The sequence below is a fragment of the Rhinoderma darwinii genome, chromosome 5 (genome assembly GCF_050947455.1).
Source record: "Rhinoderma darwinii isolate aRhiDar2 chromosome 5, aRhiDar2.hap1, whole genome shotgun sequence".
In the NCBI taxonomy this organism is placed as follows: Eukaryota; Metazoa; Chordata; class Amphibia; order Anura; family Rhinodermatidae; genus Rhinoderma; species Rhinoderma darwinii.
In genome coordinates this window covers 305,604,455-305,622,870 of record NC_134691.1, presented here as the reverse complement: position 1 = coordinate 305,622,870, position 18,416 = coordinate 305,604,455, and positions in this window count along the sequence as shown.

Sequence of the window (18,416 nt, the reverse complement as noted above, 5' to 3'; positions counted from 1 at the left end):
TATCTTGTTCCTTCTGCTAAAGAGTCCCCACATCCCCCCCCCCCCTTACTCATTGTATATAAATGCAATATAAGATCTCTGGTTACTTGCTAGAAAGTGTCTTTTGTCCCTGGTCATAACTGTAAGGATGTTTTTCAGATACAGAATTTTATGGTTGGATTAAACTTTATTTTCCATAATAGGCCACCTAATAAAAACTCTGAAGCCATGTCTTTCCTCCAGCTGGGGGCCACGGTTAACACTTTCACTTCATAAATCATTATAGAACAGCCAGATGTTTCCAGAAGTAAAAGCAAAAAAAAATGGAATATATTGGATTGAAGGTGATTGAAAGAAAATGTGCTACAAATTGCTGGCAATGCAGATGTATAAGCAGATTAGAGAAAGGTGTTACGTGAAAATCCCACCGACAAAACCTTACTTGTGTGGATGCATTTAATGTAAGGTATAGAAATCCCAATGTATGTAATTAATACATCTGATTCTAGTTAGGTCACATCTCTTTCCTACTGGCCAATTCGAGCGTAAGGGTAAGTTCACACGTAGCGTAAGTACTGCAGGGTTTTGAAAATCTGCAGCATAATACAGTAGCAGCAAAGCGAATGATATTTGAACAAATCTCATCCACATGCTGTATAATGATGAGCGGAAAAAATGCTCTGAAATTTACCTGCGGTGCGTTTTTTTTTAATCCACAGCATGTCATTTGTATTTGCATAATCGCTTCTTTTCTGTTGCGGGCTTTTCCCATTGAATTTAATGGGGAGATGAAACCAAATAAATAGCAAATGTTGAATTTTTTGCGATTCTGTCACAGAAAACGTGGTTCTTTTTCATTTAGGGCGGACTCCTGGGATGACGTTCCATCCCCTGTGACTGCTCCAGCCAATCACAGGCTGCAGCGGTAACATGGGACATGAAATCATTCCAGGAGGCCGGCCTGTAGGACGTCAGAGGGTAAGTATATGAGTTTTTTTAACGTTCATTTTTCCTCAGTGGACATTCCGGCCAAAAAAACTGCACCACAATTTGGTGCGGTTTTTCGCCCGGAGTACCGTGCGGTCGCCAGGGTGGATACGCTGTGTACCTATACGCAGCCCTGTGTAAATGTAGCCTTCCTGGCACCTACACATAACTGCTGTATAGGTTGTATTATTTTAACCCTCATTATATATATTGGCATGATATTACACATCTTCTGAGCAGAACCCCCGCTTTAACGTCTGGTTTACAAATCACACATTTTTGCCCTTAACGAGTGCCGATTGCTGATATAACAAGTCTATCGGCACCCTTTTTACATGGGCCGATGAAAACTGTATAGTGAGGTTCAGCTCCTATAGAGCTTGCATATTGTCGGCAGCATATCCACCTGTTTACTCAGGAAGATGTGCTGCCGACAACGATGATTTTATAGGCTCCATAAAGGGATGCAATCAGCCGACAAACAAGAGTTTGCTCGAATGTCGGATGACTGCTGACATGTTTACACGGGCCAATCATCGGGAATCAGCGTTCGTAGTAATGCTCATTTGCCCGATCATTGGCCCGTGAGGGATTTTCTCACAAATCAACTATTAATTCAGAAGTCAGAACATGCAATAACTAACATTTTTTAAATGAACACACTGCTAAATAAACATTTTCCTGCGCTGAGTTATTCAATTTAGTTTATTCTCATAGTGTCTCCTAGTGTTGCTGGCATCTGGGAGGTAATGTAGTTGCTATATGCAACATTTGGGAGGTAGTGTACTATATGTGGTGTCAGGTGAGGTAGTGCGCTATATGTGGTGTCAGGTGAGGTAGTGCACTGTATGTGTCAGGTGAGGTAGTGCACTATATGTGGTGTCAGGTGAGGTAGTGCGCTATATGTGGTGTCAGGTGAGGTAGTGCGCTATATGTGGTGTCAGATGAGGTAGTGTGCTATATGTGGTGTCAGTGGAGGTAGTTCGCTATATGTGGTGTCAGGGGAGGTAGTGCGCTATATGTGGTGTCAGGGGAGGTAGTGCGCTATATGTGGTGTCAGGTGAGGTAGTGTGCTATATGTGGTGTCAGAGGAGGTAGTGCGCTATATGTGGTGTCAGGGGAGGTAGTGCGCTATATGTGGTGTCAGGTGAGGTAGTGTGCTATATGTGGTGTCAGAGGAGGTAGTGCGCTATATGTGGTGTCAGGGGAGGTAGTGCGCTATATGTGGTTTCAGGGGAGGTAGTGCGTTATATGTGGTGTCAGGTGAAATAGTCTGCTACATAGGCCATCATGGAGATACTATGCTAATCCATGAGTCATGAAGGTGATATACTGTTCTGATGCAACTGTGGTGCATTACCTCCTCCTGATGGGGAGATAGGGAGGTCATGTAATGTTATGTAAGAGGGGGTTAATATGATTAATACTAGAAGAATGAAATATGGATTATCTTAGGTCATGTTCACATTTAGAACCGTTTTTTGCTGTGAATTTAGAGCCGCTAAATTTAACTTAGATTCCATCACTTTGGAGTTTTCTCTCCTTAATCAGTTATCGCTGTAATACTTTACATTTGATTCCATTAAAAACAGAAGAGTGATAGTAGTCTGAACAGAGTGCAACTTTATCCAATTCAGCTATAGTTACTTATGTTGCTGTACACATGGAATATGTACATATAGTACGCCTATGACAATGGACACACCGGTAAAAAAAAAAGTGAGCCGCCTGAAGAAACCTTTATGACATATTGATAGGCTATACCTTGCATGATTGGAAGGGGCCTGGCTGCAGGAAATACCATGGGCCTTCCTGGAATTAGTGAGAAGGAAGCCCCATAAAAGAGCTGCGCCACGATTGCCTTACTGTACCATGCCCTTAATCTGGCCCTGGCTGTCAGCCAAATGATCTCATGTGTATAGACAGTTTAAGGCAAAAAAAAAGCTTTGGGACAAAGTTTTCTTTGGAAAGTGCTTTACTGACCTGACAGGCCAGGAGTTGATTTCATCCTTGGTTTTAAATATATGACTCCTGCACTGATCTGTAATACGGCCATGTACATGAACACAAGAAAAGACAATACAAATATTATTTCAATTAATTGTAGAGAAATCATCTGTTCCCCTCCTTTTTTGTTTTTTCACCAGGCCCTTAGCAAAGACATAGAGGGTGGGACTTTCTTCGCTTTCACAAGGGTGTGTATGACATCATCCAGCTGCCTTCAGTACATTGACACTGACACATTAGCAAAGTTTTCCTAGTTTGGATGTTTATTATGTTTATATTATTTTTATTTTTTTAATAAAAAGCTTCTACTTTGCATTCTTTTTTTGAGATCTTACTGAATGCTTGACTTTTTTTCTTTTCAAGTGCCCCCCATAAATGTTCAATGGGGTCGAGGTCAGGTGATTGCGGAAGGAAAACCTTGATGGCTAGTGCTTGCTCTTCTTTGGTCCTAAACTACATTTTACAAAGTTTTGACATGTGTTTTGGGTCAGTACCCTGCTGCATGAGGTTATGGTCCCATGTAGCTGAGGTCGAAGCCCGGCTGACTTGTAATGGCCAATGACCGTACAGCTTTGCCCAGTATTACGGTGCAATCGTGCTGCCATTGCCACATGGTGTCGTTTTGGCTGCATACGTCTGCCGCTACGTGAAACCGTACTATGACTCCTGACCCCTGAACATCCAAATCTAAAGGTATGTATGGCAGCATGTATCTCAAGAATGGAGGGGTCCTTTTTCTTGTTCTGTTCATACACTGTGCCAGAAATGTGTCATTTGTTGGTAAGTTAAAAACAGCCACTAAATCTGCCCTCATAATTTTGGATGCAGAGTTTCAAATGAAAGCTGTATTGGACACTGCTTTTGTGCTTTTCAGCTAGTCGGCGTTGGTTTTTCAGCTTCCCATCGCTTTCAACGGGAATTTGTGTAGCGGAATCCATGCCAAGATAGGGCAGCTGGCTTTTTTTTCAGTGAAATCAATGGGAGCTAAAACCAAGGAGTTTTCCACGCTGATTCAAACGCTGATAAAGCGTTGGAATCAGTGTACAAAAAACGCCAAATGAACCTAGGCTTACTGCCATAAATCTCAAACTTGAATTCAACAGTAAATAGTTTTTCCTAGTCATTCACTATGAAATACTGATACGTGTTAAGCTAAGTTCACACTACTGTTAAACTCTGTTTAGCTCTTTTCTGTCAGATGAAGAGGTGAACGAGATTCCAAACGAAAAGCGTCGCTTACATTAGAATTACCATTGATTTCAATGGTAATTATTTTGTTTCAGATGCTTTTCGTTTGCCCCTGTTCCCTAGGTTTTCGTTTTTTTGACAGAAGCAAAAGTGCAGTCTGCAGAACTTTTGCTTCCATGAAAAAAAAAAAACGGAAACCTAGCGAACAGAGGCAAACAGAAAGCATCTGAAAAAAAAAAATTAACATTAAAATCAATAGTAATTCTAACGTAAGCGACACTTTACGTTTGGACTCTCGTTCACCTCTTCCTCTGACGGAAGAGTCCTAAATGTACTATAACTGTAGTGTAAAAGGAGCCTTAGAGTATTTTTTGTCATGTTTCTGTTGCTTTTTGAAAGAATAAAGTAGCGTGTTGTGCTAATATCTCGCAAAAAAACAAACAAAACGAGAACCTAACAGACCCAATATAAATCCATTGCATCCATCATATCTGTCATAGAGCCTGTAAAAATAATATATGAATCCATGCAGCCAGCTGGACTGAGCTTTTTTAGAAGTGAGGGTATATAAGTCGATGATGGAGCTAAAGTCAACAAAAGGAACGAATGCAGTGCATTGTAAATAGCCTTCAACCTGAACCTGTCCACTATTATGTGCACATTTTATGTCGTCCCCTTAGGGATATTTTTGCCAAAACTGAGAAAAAATACCTGAAATGTATGTGCTCCCCCAAACTCTCCTGCAGCCACTGGGGGCAGCATATGGCATCAATGATTCAGCTTTCCAGTGCACTATTCTCCATAGTATGATTTGCGTGATGCCCCCTGGTGCACTGGTGTGAGAAATATAGAGCATGCAGGAGTGGTGAGTACGGATCAGTACAGGACGGTTACTCTATGGCAGGAGTGCATATAATTAATCAGTTCTCATACTACAGCATTTAGGAGATTTAGGAGCAATATTTTACACTTTGAGAATTGGAATGTATTCCTGATTTCTGTCGTCTGACCCTTCACTCGCTATTAACAGTAACTTATTCTTGTAATTCTTACCAGAACACTTAAAGCTGGTCATAGATTTTAGATGGCCAAAAATACCAATTTAGACCATTTTCTGCCAACCTTCAGTGGCTTTTAGTGACACGAACGAGCATGACAGATGCCGACTGAAGGCAGATATTTGTGGAGAAGTTATTCTGCAGTGTTGGATTTTTTTCAGTTGTGTGTAGTCCATGTAAAGTCATTCATCCCAAACGACAGATTTGCATCCCATCAAAAGAGCCCAGATGGGGCCACAGATCAAGGCAGGGATCGGCGATTTGTCGTTTTAACTTATGGCCTTGTCATCCAGAACAACATCCTCCACACACCAACCATGAACGACAAGTCATTCAGAGAACGGTCGTCTAAAAGCCCTAAAGCTTTAGCATGTTGACTACAGACCTCCAAGTAGGTAAGTATTTTACGTCCCAGCTGAATAAAGGAATAGTTTTACTGTAGCCTTGGATTAAGGAATATCAATTATTGATTGGGGTTTAATTTAGCCAACTGCAGTTTACCCAGCTGTGCAGAAACAAAGGTCCCTTGGTATATTATCTCCCGGGAAGCCGGGTCCATTTCAGAGCAAGTGAATTGCCTTAATGCCTCAATAAGGATTGTCAACATGCCCCAAGTGTTAATCTAAGAATTCACCTGGTCTATTCTCTCTAGGACTGTAAGGTCATCCAGCCTAGCAATGCTCTGTGGGAAACTTTACACTCCAAGGTCAGAAGAGCGGTCAATCAATTCTAGACAATTCTTTATTTAAACAGGAATGTAATTGGAAGCGCAATACCTGAGGTATCAAGACCCGCAGGATAAAGTCAGTGGATGTACAATACACAACAATTAGTTGTTAAACACCTCTGAGGTCGTCTAGGATTGCCAGGACTGTTTGAAGACATTGTTGCCCGATGTTTTAAGGCTATGTTCACACGGAGTATTTTGCAGGAGGAATATCTGCCTCAAAATTCCGTTTGGAAGTTTGAGGCAGACTTTCCTCTCCCTGCACGCCGATTTTCGCTGAGTTTTTCGCGGCGTTTTTCGCCCGCGGGCATAAAACACCGCGAAATACGCTTTCTCTGCCTCCCATTGAAGTCAATGGGAGGTCAGAGGCGGAAACACCCGAAGATAGGGCATGTCGCTTCTTTTTCCCGCGAGGCAGTTTTACTGCTCTCGGGAAAAAGACGCCGACGCCTCCCATTGAAATCAATGGGAGGCATTTTAGGGCCGTTTTTGCGGCGCGGTTTTTCATAGTGTTCAATGGAAAATCAGCTCCAAAAAAACGCCTCAAGAAGTGACATGCACTTCTTTTTAGGGTATGTTCACACGGCAGCGTCCGTAACGGCTGAAATTACGGGACTGTTTTCAGGAGAAATCAGCTCCGTAATTTCAGCCGTCATGGCATGCTGAGGCGCTTTTTGCTGCGTCCATTACGGATGTTAAATGGAGCTGGTTTTCCATGGAGTCCATGGAAAACGGCTCCATTTACGTCTGAAGAAGTGACAGGCACTTCTTTGACGCGGGCGTCTTTTTTAGGCCCCGCTCCTTTTGCCGTAAAAAAAAATTACCATGTGCACAGAACATCGTAAGACCCATTCTAATGAATGGGCAGATGTTTGCCAACGCTATCGAGGCGCATTTTCGGACGTAAATCGAGGCGTAAAATGCCCGAATTACGTCCGTAAATAAGCCGTGTGAACATACCCTGACAGAGCATCTTTTTACGCTCCGTTTTTTAAAACTGCGGAGTAAAAAGACGCCATGTATGAACTAAATGCTGTTTTTCCCATTGATTTCAATGGACAGATGTTTGTAGGCGTTCAGCTTACGTTTTTTCAGGCATTTTTCGAGGCCTAAACGCCCCGAAATATGCCTGAAAACACTGCGCGTGTACATACCCTAAGAATTACCATTGTTTGATCTACGACATGCAGATGAGCCATGGATTCCTTAATCTCTAAATAGGCAAACTATCCCAGCTTTAGAAGATATTCATAAGAATATGTGATCATTTCACCACATGTTTCCTGACATGATTTAATCCTTATTCCTCGCTATAAAGACTGTCTTACTTCCTCATAGAAATCGCAGCTGTGCCTTATAAAAGAGTCACCATATAAACAAAAACACGTCTTGTTCTTGAAATCGCCTTATAACTACAGATATCCTTTTCAGTAGCTGGGGGTCTGGAACGTTTCATCATTCCAATTATTGAGTAACTTGTAATCAAGTCATAATGTAAAAAATGTAGGTAAAAATGTAGAGAATTACTGAAATGAATTCGTTTACTTTCTTTTTTTTTTCTTTTTTTATTGTCATCAGTTTCATCTGAAAATATTCATATAATGGAAAAGCTCTCAACCTCAGGGCCGTAACTATAGGGAGTACAGAGGCTGTGGTCGCACCAAAGGGTTCCTCGCCTCATATGAGGAGACGAGTACTTTGAATGATGCCTAAAGTTGGAGGTGTCCTCTTACAGATTTGGTACTGTGGCCAGGATGCTCAATTTGGTCTATTTAAAGGGGTATTCCCATCTCTACATGATATGCCAGAAATGTCTAATAAATGCAGGTGCCAGCTCTGGGACCCACACCTATCTTGAGAATATGGGTCCCCGTCTGGTGAGCCTTTCCGCATCCAGGCTAGAGACTCAGTGGATAGATGGCCAGGATTATAGAAACAGCCAAGCTTGTAGTGCTGAAACTCTCTCTCATTCACTTTTGTGGGAGTTTTGGAAACAGCATAGCACACCGAGCTCAGCTGTTTCTGTAATCCTGGCCACCTCCCCAATAAGTCTATACCTGGATGTGGCCACCTCACCAGGGAGGGACCCCCATTCTCAAGATCGGCACGGGTCCTAGTGTATCTGGCTGGATGCAACAGCTGCCTCACCAGACTAGGTCAGGAGACCCCATTCTTGATATAGGTGTGGGCCACAGAGCTAGGACCCACTTCTATGGGACATTTACGGATTACACCTTTAATATAACCTATTAACTTTGTAGGAGGTATTTGATATTGTAGATATCTGATCATAACCATTTTATGTTCTTACTTTTCATCGGCTATTAGCGAGACCCACTTTCTGTACCCTGATACTTCCCTCTCTCCAGGCAAGACAAGCATTTACATTGTGGTCACCCTGCAGTTAACCGTTGTTTGCATTGAGTTATCTGTCTATTCTATATTGACATTTTTCCTGTCATTTTTTTTAATAAAAAAACATAGTTTCAATTAAATAATGGACTATTTGCACCAAGGGCTCATTTACCATGTGAGCATGTATATTTTGGCCCATAATACTGTGTGCAATACGGAACCACATTGCGACCCACATAGTTCTGGCATTTTTGACGCTGATCAGCATAAAAAGAGTAATTCGAAAGTGGAAACAAAGGGGAATTCAACAACGTTCCACATCAGTTTTCTGGTGTAGAAATGTTACAAACGGCTCATAAGTCACAAAAGTTGTGACTTTTAGGCCGTTTCCATAGTTCTTGACACTTTTCAAGTGGATGAAGCTTAGTGGAAGGGGGCGAGGCTACCCACATCCCAACGCATTTACCATAATTTATGCCAAAAGCTGGCAATTATAGAGGAAATCTCCGCCAGGTCCTGGCTGGCGTAGATTTCATTTAGTGGTGCAGCCGAAGATGCGACTAATTTATTGTTTTATTTCACTCCAGCTTGTTATCCATTAAGACCGGCACAGTCTTAATTAATCTCCTCCAAACTGTCCACAAAGTTATTTAAATCTCCCCCACTAGGAGGAGCTTACTGCATGTTTTATTATGGAGTGCACTGTATAAACAGTAGGTATAATGCTCCCCCAAGTGGCAACTGAAGCCGGGCAGAAATTTATTATTTAAAGAGAACCTTTCACCTGCCCATACATGTACAGCTGAGTGCAGCATGTAATGGGCAGGGCTGCACAAACCCTGGGGCACTTTAAAAAAATTTCGACCCTTTTCCGTTATTTAGATATCGGTGCCGTTATATTTGGCGCCCGATATTTAAATAACCCCCTGAACTGTCAATGGGGCGTGTTACTATGGCTGTGACACTGTCCAATCAGCTATGGACAGTGTTACAGCAAGAGCTGGAGAGAGAGCGCTCTCACTCTTCAGCTGTCGGCAGACAAGGACAAGACTGATCTCTTGCGAGACATCAGTCTTGTACTTGTCTGCCGAACTGGCAAGGGGGTGTGCCACTGCTACGGACAGTGTAAGAGCTGGAGAGAGGAGAGCGCACATGTCTGCTCTCCTCTTCAGCTCTTACACTGTCTGTAGCAGAGACACGCCCCCTTGCCAGTTTGGTAGACAAGAACAAGACTGTGATGTCTCGCAAGTACGCACTCTTCTCACCAGCTCTTGCACTGTCCGCAAATACGCACTCCTCTCTCCAGCTCTTGCACTGTCCGCAGCAGTGACACGCCCCCTTGCCAGTTCGGCAGACAAGTACAAGACAGTGTGATCTCTCCGCGTGAGATCAGTCTTGTCCGTATCTGCCGACAGCTGGAGAGTGAGAGTGCGCGTGCACGCACACTCTCCTCTCTCTAGCTCTTGCTGTAACACTGTCTGTAGCCGATTGGACAGTGTCACAGCCGTAGTAACACGCCCCCTTGCCATTACATGCCCTATTGACAGTTCAGGGGGCTATTTAAATAACGGAGGATGGTAGAATTTTTTTTTAAAGTGCCCCAGGGTTTGTGCAGCCCTGCCCATTACATGCTGCACTCAGCTACACATGTATGGGCAGGTGAAAGGTCCTCTTTAACTTTAAAGAAGACCTTCAGTGGAAACACAACTTTCCATCCTTGCACCCACCACCTGACGGTCTATCACATTCTGCATAACTTTTATGTAAACTGAACTTACTTATTGAACTGCTGCCTTGTCTGTGCTCTAAAAAAGCCTCCATCTTCATTCTTAGATTTCCCCAGCTTTCTCTTCCCCTCTGCTTTACTATCAAATCCCATGATGCTTCAGCACTGCATCACCTGACGAGCTAAAGACCATACCTTTGGGGGACACTGTAATTATCATTCTCTCTATATTCTCCTAAATAAGCTGAGAAACCATAAGTATACAGACAGGGAGGCTGCACTATATTCTTCTACATAAAACCTGTGTGACAGCAACCTGTTTAAAGGGAAGGTGTCATGAATTTTTTATTTTTTTATCGTATTGCTTTTAGTATGATAATACAATAAAATGTATTTATTTGTGTTCTTGTGTTCTACTTTTAACTTTTTTCTTACTTCTCTATCGGGGCTGTCATTTTTTTTCTCTGTATGTCTCTCTATCTCATCCCCATAGAGAATGCGAACGGGAGCCGTTCCATTCTCTGCAGCGTACGCCATCTGCTCCCACACAGACCAAAACGAAGCTCGTTAGCCGAGCGAAAACCGTCGCCATTTTCATGTGGACCGGAAGCCGCTGCCGGACAGTAAGATGACGATTTCCGGCCGCGGCTTCCAGCCACATGCGAAGGCGCAAGGAATAGGAGTGGAGGCGGCAGCGGTGGCAGGAGCAGGTAATTTATGTTTGTGTATGTGCTGTGTGTATTATGTTCGTGTTATACTGTCTGCTTAGCACTGTATCTAATCCTCCTACACTGTGCAGTCGCTCAGAAAATGGAGGCACACAGTGTAGGTGGTCTGAAGATTCAACCCCCTCCTTCTCCTGGCACTAGCCAGAATAAGGGAGGGGGGATTGTGTGAGGACACTAGAGAGTGTGTGTCTACCCCAAATTTGCAGCATAAAGCAATGAGGTTGCTTTACCACATTGACCATGCTGCAATTTTGGGAACTGCTCCCTCTAGTGCCCAGCACATGGAAATATTATAAATTAGAATCTAATTTATAATATTTCCTGACTTGTGAAAAATTTGTAAAAATTAAAGCAATGTGTAATCACTCAAATAATAATAGTTTAACTAAAAAATTTTTTTTCTAGTGACACATTCCCTTTAAGTATCAGTGGTAGCTCATGATAAAAGTATCTGTCGTCCCCCCCCCCCCCCCCCACCACTGTGCAAAACCAGTGTGGTACAGGAACTGCTGAAGCCTGTGATGGGTGACACATAAATCTTCATAGAATCAAGTAGAGAAAGCGTGTCACCGAGCCTGATTCACACTGCTGCTAAGCAACCGTCCCAGTCTGATATATAGAGGTAGAAGCAGCAAGAAAAATAACAGATGAGAGACTGACACAGAGTACCATAATGGTACTCATGGGAAATGTTTGTTTTGGCCGGAGTGCCCCTTTAACGTAAAAGTTACATGTGCAACACACATAATAAGAAAAAGTAATACAACAAATTACAATTGACAGAATCAAACTTAAAACACACATTTGGTAAGTAAAATACTAAACAGTAGCCAAATGGTGGCATAGAAGACAACACACAGACATCGGATCACTTTATTTTCAGCTATTTAATGCACAAAACCCAAATAAAAGTTAGTCCTCTTGTAATTCTGCTTTCCTTGAGTATGACGGCAGTACAGCAGGTGTATATTTGTTGCTGTAGGTCAATGAGGAAAGATGGTTGTCCAGGAGTAGTAAAAAAAAAAAGGTATATTTTTGTTTTTTTTACCAGAAACCGCACCATGTCTGTCAGTAGGCTGTATTTGGTATTACAGCTCATCCTCTTTCAAGTGAATAAGGCTAAGCTGCAATACCAGACACAACTCATGAACAAGAGTGGCGCTGTTTCTGTAAAGAAGAAAAAAAAAAAAAAGGAAACTTTTTTTTTTCTAATCGTGGACAACCCCTTTAACTCATGAAGTACTGAAGCCAATTTAACGAATCTCCCATACAGTGCCTTTGCCAAACATTATTAATAATATAAGGAAAACAGAATTTTTTTTGTTTTTTGGATACATCTCTTTGGAAAGTCTGGAAAAATTATGCTCACGTTCTCCTGACCCAGGCATTTTACCACATTCCTCCATTACTGGCTCACTGTTTTACAAACTGAAAGAAAGCACACCTGACACTTGTAAGAGCGCGGAAGTGTCTCAAAGCGCAGAATCATGGGCAGTATTTACTAAGTGCCGCTAATCCATAAGGTGCCTGATGTCTCGGCAAAGTTTAATGAACGCAGATGGAAGACGATTCATTACTCCCTGTTGGGAGGGTATGTGCTGATATCGCTATAAATGTGGTCAGTAAAGTTACATGGAAGCCGATATTCTGTCATGAGGGGGAGACATTGCTTGTTCTGCGAGTACAGGAAATTCTGCTGTCTGTGATATCTTTATTTCTATAATGCTAGAAATACCTGGGATCTACATTTCCTCCACTTTTATAAAGCTGGTGTACAGTCTTGGACAAAAGTTTTGAGACTGACACACATTCTATTTTCCATAAAGTTTGCTGCTTCGGTGTTTTTAGATCTCTTAGATGTTTCTATGGTAAACTGAAGTACAATTATAAGCATTTCAGAAGTTTTTAACTTTTATTGACAAATACATCAAGTTTATGCAAAGACTCAATATTTACAGTGTTGACCCTTCCTTTTCAAGATTTCTGCAATTCGCCATGGCATTCCGGTTATCAGCTTCTGCGCCAAATCGTGACCGATGTCAATTCATTCTTGTCTAATCAGTGCTTGCAGTTAACTCCTTAACGCCGAAGGACGGATATATCCGTCCTCAGCAGCTGTTGTTCGCGCAGGAGGACGGATATATCCGTCCTGTAATCGCGCGGGTACTGACAGCGTACCCATGCGATCAGCGGCAGGAGCCCGGCTGTTATACACAGCCTGTCTCCTGCTGCAACTGCCGGAATCGAAGCGCGCGCCGATTCCGGCAGTTTAACCAATTAAATGCCGCTGTCAATAGTGACAGCGGCATTTAATGTGTTTGACAGAGGGAGGGCGCTCCCTCTGTCACCCGATCGGCGCCCCCACAAACAAATCGCGGGTCGCCGTCGGGTTTCCATGACAGCCGGGGGTCTAACAAAGACCCCCAGGTCTGTCTTCAGCATCTGCCTGTTAGGCGATGCCGGAGGCATGACCTAACAGATTGCCTGTCAGTTTTAGGGTATGTTCACACGGCCTATTTACGGACGTAAATCGGGCGTTTTTGCCCCGAATTACGCCCGAAAATAGCGCCTCAATAGCGCTGACAAACATCTGCCCATTGAAAGCAATGGGCAGACGTTTGTCTGTTCACACGAGGCGTATATTTACGCGCCGCTGTCAAATGACGGCGCGTAAATAGACGCCCGCGTCAAAGAAGTGACCTGTCACTTCTTTGGCCGTAATTGGAGCCGCTATTCATTGACTCCAATGAATAGCAGCGCTAATTACGGCCGTAATTGACGCGGCGTTCAAGCGCCTGCACATGCCGGTACGGCTGAATTTACGGGGATGTTTTCAGGCTGAAACATCCCCGTAATTTCAGCCGTTACGGACCCCCGCCGTGTGAACATACCCTTACACTGACAGGCAATAATGCTTCGGTATACTAAGTATACCAAAGCATTATATATGCGATCAACAGATCGCATAGTGAAGTGTCCTGATGGGACTTTAAAAAAAAATGACAATCAGTTAAATAAAGTTTGTGAAAAAAATAAAATAAAAATTACAGTCAAAGTCAAATAAAACTTTTTATTTAGTAAAACTGTCAAAACAAATCACACATACACATATATGGTATCCCAGCGATCGTAACAACTTGACCAATAAAATGAACACATTAATTAAACCGCCGGATGAACGGCGTCCAAAGAAAACGCAAAAAACAACGGCAAAATTCTCTCTTTTCTCCCATTCCCCCCATAAAAAATAAAATAAAAGTTAATCTATAAGTCCTATGTACCCCAAAATAGTACTAATGAAAACGACACATTGTCCCGCAAAAATCAAGCCCACATACGGCCACATCGACGGAAAAATAAAAAAATGACGGCTCTTGGAACGCGGCGATGCAAAAACAAGTAATTTTTTTCTAAAAGGGTTTTTATTGTGCAAACGTAGGAAAACATATAAAACCTTTACATATTTGGTATCCCCGTAATCGTGCCGACCCATAGAATAAAGTGAACATATTATTTACGCTTCATAGTAAACGGCGTAAATTTATAACGTGAAAATCAATGCTGGAATAGCTGCTTATTTTCAATTCTCTCCTAAAATAAAGTTAATAAAAGTTAATCGATACATTATAAGCATCTAAAAATGGTACAATTACAAAATACAACTCGTCCCGCAAAAAACAAGCCCTTATACGGCTATATAGACGGAATACAAAAACAGTTACGACTCTTGGAATGCGACCGTGAAAAAACAAAAAATAATCCTTGGTCATTAACGTGCAAAATGGCCCGGTCATTAAGGGGTTAATCACAATTTGTGTGTTTTTGTTTGTCCACTCCCTTTTTGAGGATTGACCACAGGTTCTCAATGGGATTGAGACCTGGGGAGTTTCCTGGCCACGGACACAAAATTTCAATGTTTTGTTCACTGAGCCACTTCGTTATCGCTTTGGCCTTGTGACATGGTGCTCCATCGTGCTGGAAAAAGCATTGTTCATCATTAAATTGCTTCTGGATCGTTGAGAGAAGTTGCTCTTGGAGGATGTTTAGATACCATTTTTTATTCATGGAAGTGTTCTTAGTCAAAATTGTGAGTGAGCCCACCCCCTTGGATGAAATGCAACCCCACACATGAATGGCCTCAGGATACTTTATTGCTGGCATGACAGGTCTCATGGTAGCGCTCACTATTTCATCTCCAGACTTCATTCTTCCAAACAGCCTGAAGGCTTCATCAGAGAAAATAACTTGACCCCAGTCCTCTGCAGTCCAATCCCTGTGCTTCATGCAGTGACACCTGCCATTACTGAGCAAGCTCTGCACTGGCGTTGAACCGATCCCGTAGCTGAATCCACTTTAGGAGATGGTCCTGGCACCCTGAAGCCTTCTTCACAGTAATTGAACCTCTTGCCTTGAAGTTCTTGATGATCCGATAAATGGTTGATTTAGGGGCAATCTTGCAAGCAACATCCTTGCTTGTAAAGCCCTTTTGATGCAAAGCAATGACTGCACGTTTCCTGGGAGGTAACCATGGTTAACAGAAGACGACAATGATTTCTAGTACCATCCCTCTTTTACAGCAACCAGTCTGCTCCTATAATTCATTCAGCATGACAGGGATATCAGTGGCCTTGTGCTCGCAAAATACTTTTACCTGAGCTAACGAGATGATCACTGAAAAGATGACAGCAGGTCATTTTGTGAAAGGGCTGAAACACACTGAACATGGGGTTTTTGTGATTAGGTTAATTTTCATGGCAAGGAATGACTTTGTAATTCATCTGATCACTCTTCATAGCAATCTAGAGAGTTAATGCAAATTGCCACCATAAAAACTGAAGCAGCAAACTTTGTAAAAAAAGAAAACAACAAAATTTGTGTCCGTCTCAAACTTTTGGCCAGGGGTCTGTACATCTGTAATCCAGCATTTGATGAAATTCAAATTGAACTTCAAGATTAACTACAATTTTATATTTCCACTGCAAAACTTGTATGTAATCCCTGAGTAAAATATGCACGTGATACATGCAGATTTTGCTGCGGATCTCACCCTTTGCATTGCAGATACACCACGGAACATTTTTACAAATCTGCAGCATGCCTGAAAAGTGTGGATTTTTTCTAGCAATGGGGTTTTGTAAAACCCCATTTTCTTGCAATGCACTGAACAGTTTTGAGTTCAATATGAAACTTCTGGGTCCCAAAGCAAAACCTGTAACAGCCCCAACCCCTAACTATCGCACGTCCTTTATAGTAATGGTCTCTTCAAATGCGTCAGATATTTTGCGCGCCCCCCCCCCCCCCCGCTTGGGCACAAGCTGCTACCACAACCTCCGCCCCCCCCCCCTTAAGTTACGCCCCTGCCGGTAACACCATACATGAACTGATGTAGAAGACTGAAGATAACAAAATATTCAACTCCTCTGATTAAAAATAGCCCTCAAGCACAAAAACTGTGTCCGTGGAGCCTAAGGGTATGTTATACATGGTTGTTTTTTCCTCCCCTTGCCCTGGTAGACCTCGAGAATGATCAACAGAATACATTGAACAATAGCTTTAGAGGCCGCCAAACCCTTCCTTGGACCCTCTGGGACAACAGACAAGGAGTCAGATCTGTGGAGAAAGGAAGTGACTGAGAGGTAGACTTGTAAGGCGCAGTAAGGATCCAGGGAGTGTTATTTAGAATGCACCCGAGACGGCATAAGAACGGCAATACAATACCCACTTTAAAGGTGGAAGGAGGAAACCACCTTGGGAGAAAAGGAAGAACAATACACAGCACTGCCTTATCCTGGGGAAGAGTTAAATACGGCGGACAATACGACAGGGCCGTCCGTTCAAAAACCCTGCTGAAAGAGGTCACCGCCAGGAGAAACACACCCTTCCAGGTAAGGAGATATCTCATAGAGGTTCAAACGGAGCCAACTGCAGCACGGAGAGAGAACCAATGTCAGATCCCAAGTAGGAATTGGGGACCGATAGGGTCGAACAGCATGAGCAACACCCTGCAAGGAAGTTCGAACATCAGACTTGGATTCTTTTGTTGAAGAGTATGGACAACACAGACACCTGCCCTTTAAGAGAACCGAGTGCAAGGGATCCAACCCTTCCTAGAAGAACAACAGAATCCTAGACAGAGAAAAGACCCAAGGGAGGAAGGTGCCGGTCCTGACACCAGCCCAAGTACATCTTCTAAATGGGGTGATAGATGTGGGCCGATGAAGGCAGACATACGGACCGTATATCACGGACCGAACACGCGTGCGTGCGTGCGTGCGTGGCCTTATATGCATGCAGATCAGCTAGTAAAAGCGAACTGCAGACTTAACCCCTTAATGACCAGCCTATTTCAAACCTTAATGACCAAGCCATTTTTTACATTTTTACATCGTCTCATTCCAAGAGCTATAACTTTATTATTTTTGCGTCGACATAGCTGTATAAGGTCTTGTTTTTTGCGGGACAAGTTGTATTTTTTAATAGCACCATTTTGGGGTACATATTATTTATTGATTAACTTTTTTTTTGTGGGGGGGGGGGGGAATAGAAAAAAACCTGAAATTTTGCCACTCTTTTTCGCGTCTTAAATCTACGCCGTTTACCGTGTGATATAAATAACACAATAACTTTATTCAGCGGGTTGTTACGATTGCAATGATACCAAATTTGTATAGATTTTGTATGTTTTACTACTTTTACACAGTAAAAACGCTTTTTTTTCAAAATTATTTGTTTTTGCGTCTCCATATTTGAAGAGCCGTAACGTTTTTATTTTTTCGCCGATGCGGTTGTATGAGGGCTTTTTTTTTGCGGGAAGACTTGTAGTTTTTATTGGTACCATTTTGGAGTAGATGCGACTTTTTGATCACATTTTTTTTAAGTCAGTATTCACAGAAAACAGCAATTTTTCCATTGTTTATTAAATTTTTTACGGAGTTCACCGTGCGGGTTAAACAATGTAATAGATTTATAGTCGGGGTCGTTACGGACGCGGCAATACCAAATATGTGTAACTTTTTTACTTTATTTTGGTTTTTTAATAGTAAAGGGGAAAAGGTGGGTTTTTCATTTTTTTTCACTTTTTTTAAATTCACTTTATTTAACTTTTTTTTTAACTTTTTTACTAGTCCCACTAGGGGACTTTAATGTGCGATTCTCCGATCGCTATTATAATACACTGCAATACTTCTGTATTACAGTGTATTATGCCTGTCCATTTAAAACGGACAGGCATCTGCTAGGCCATGCCTCCAGCATGATCTAGCAGGCATTCATTACAGGCAGACCTGGGGGCCTTTATTAGGCCCCCGGCTGCCATTGGAGACACAGACACTCGGCGATCGTATCGCCGGGTGTCGGTGGGAGAGAGAGGGAGCTCCCTCCCTCTCTCCAAAACCACTCAGATGCGGTGCACGCTATTGTGCACCGCATCTGTGGGGTTAAACGGGTGAGATCGATACTTATATCGATCTCACACGGCAGAGCAGGGACGCCCCCAGCCCTCAGCTGCCTCTGGCAGTGCCGTAAAAAGGAATATGCATCAGAATAAAGCCTGTTAGTGGCCGCCGTTAAAAGGCGTATTGGCGGTCACTAACGGGTTAAACAAAATAATAATTCACGTGCTGTGTGAACATGTACCAACATCCCTTTAAGGCTGGATTCAC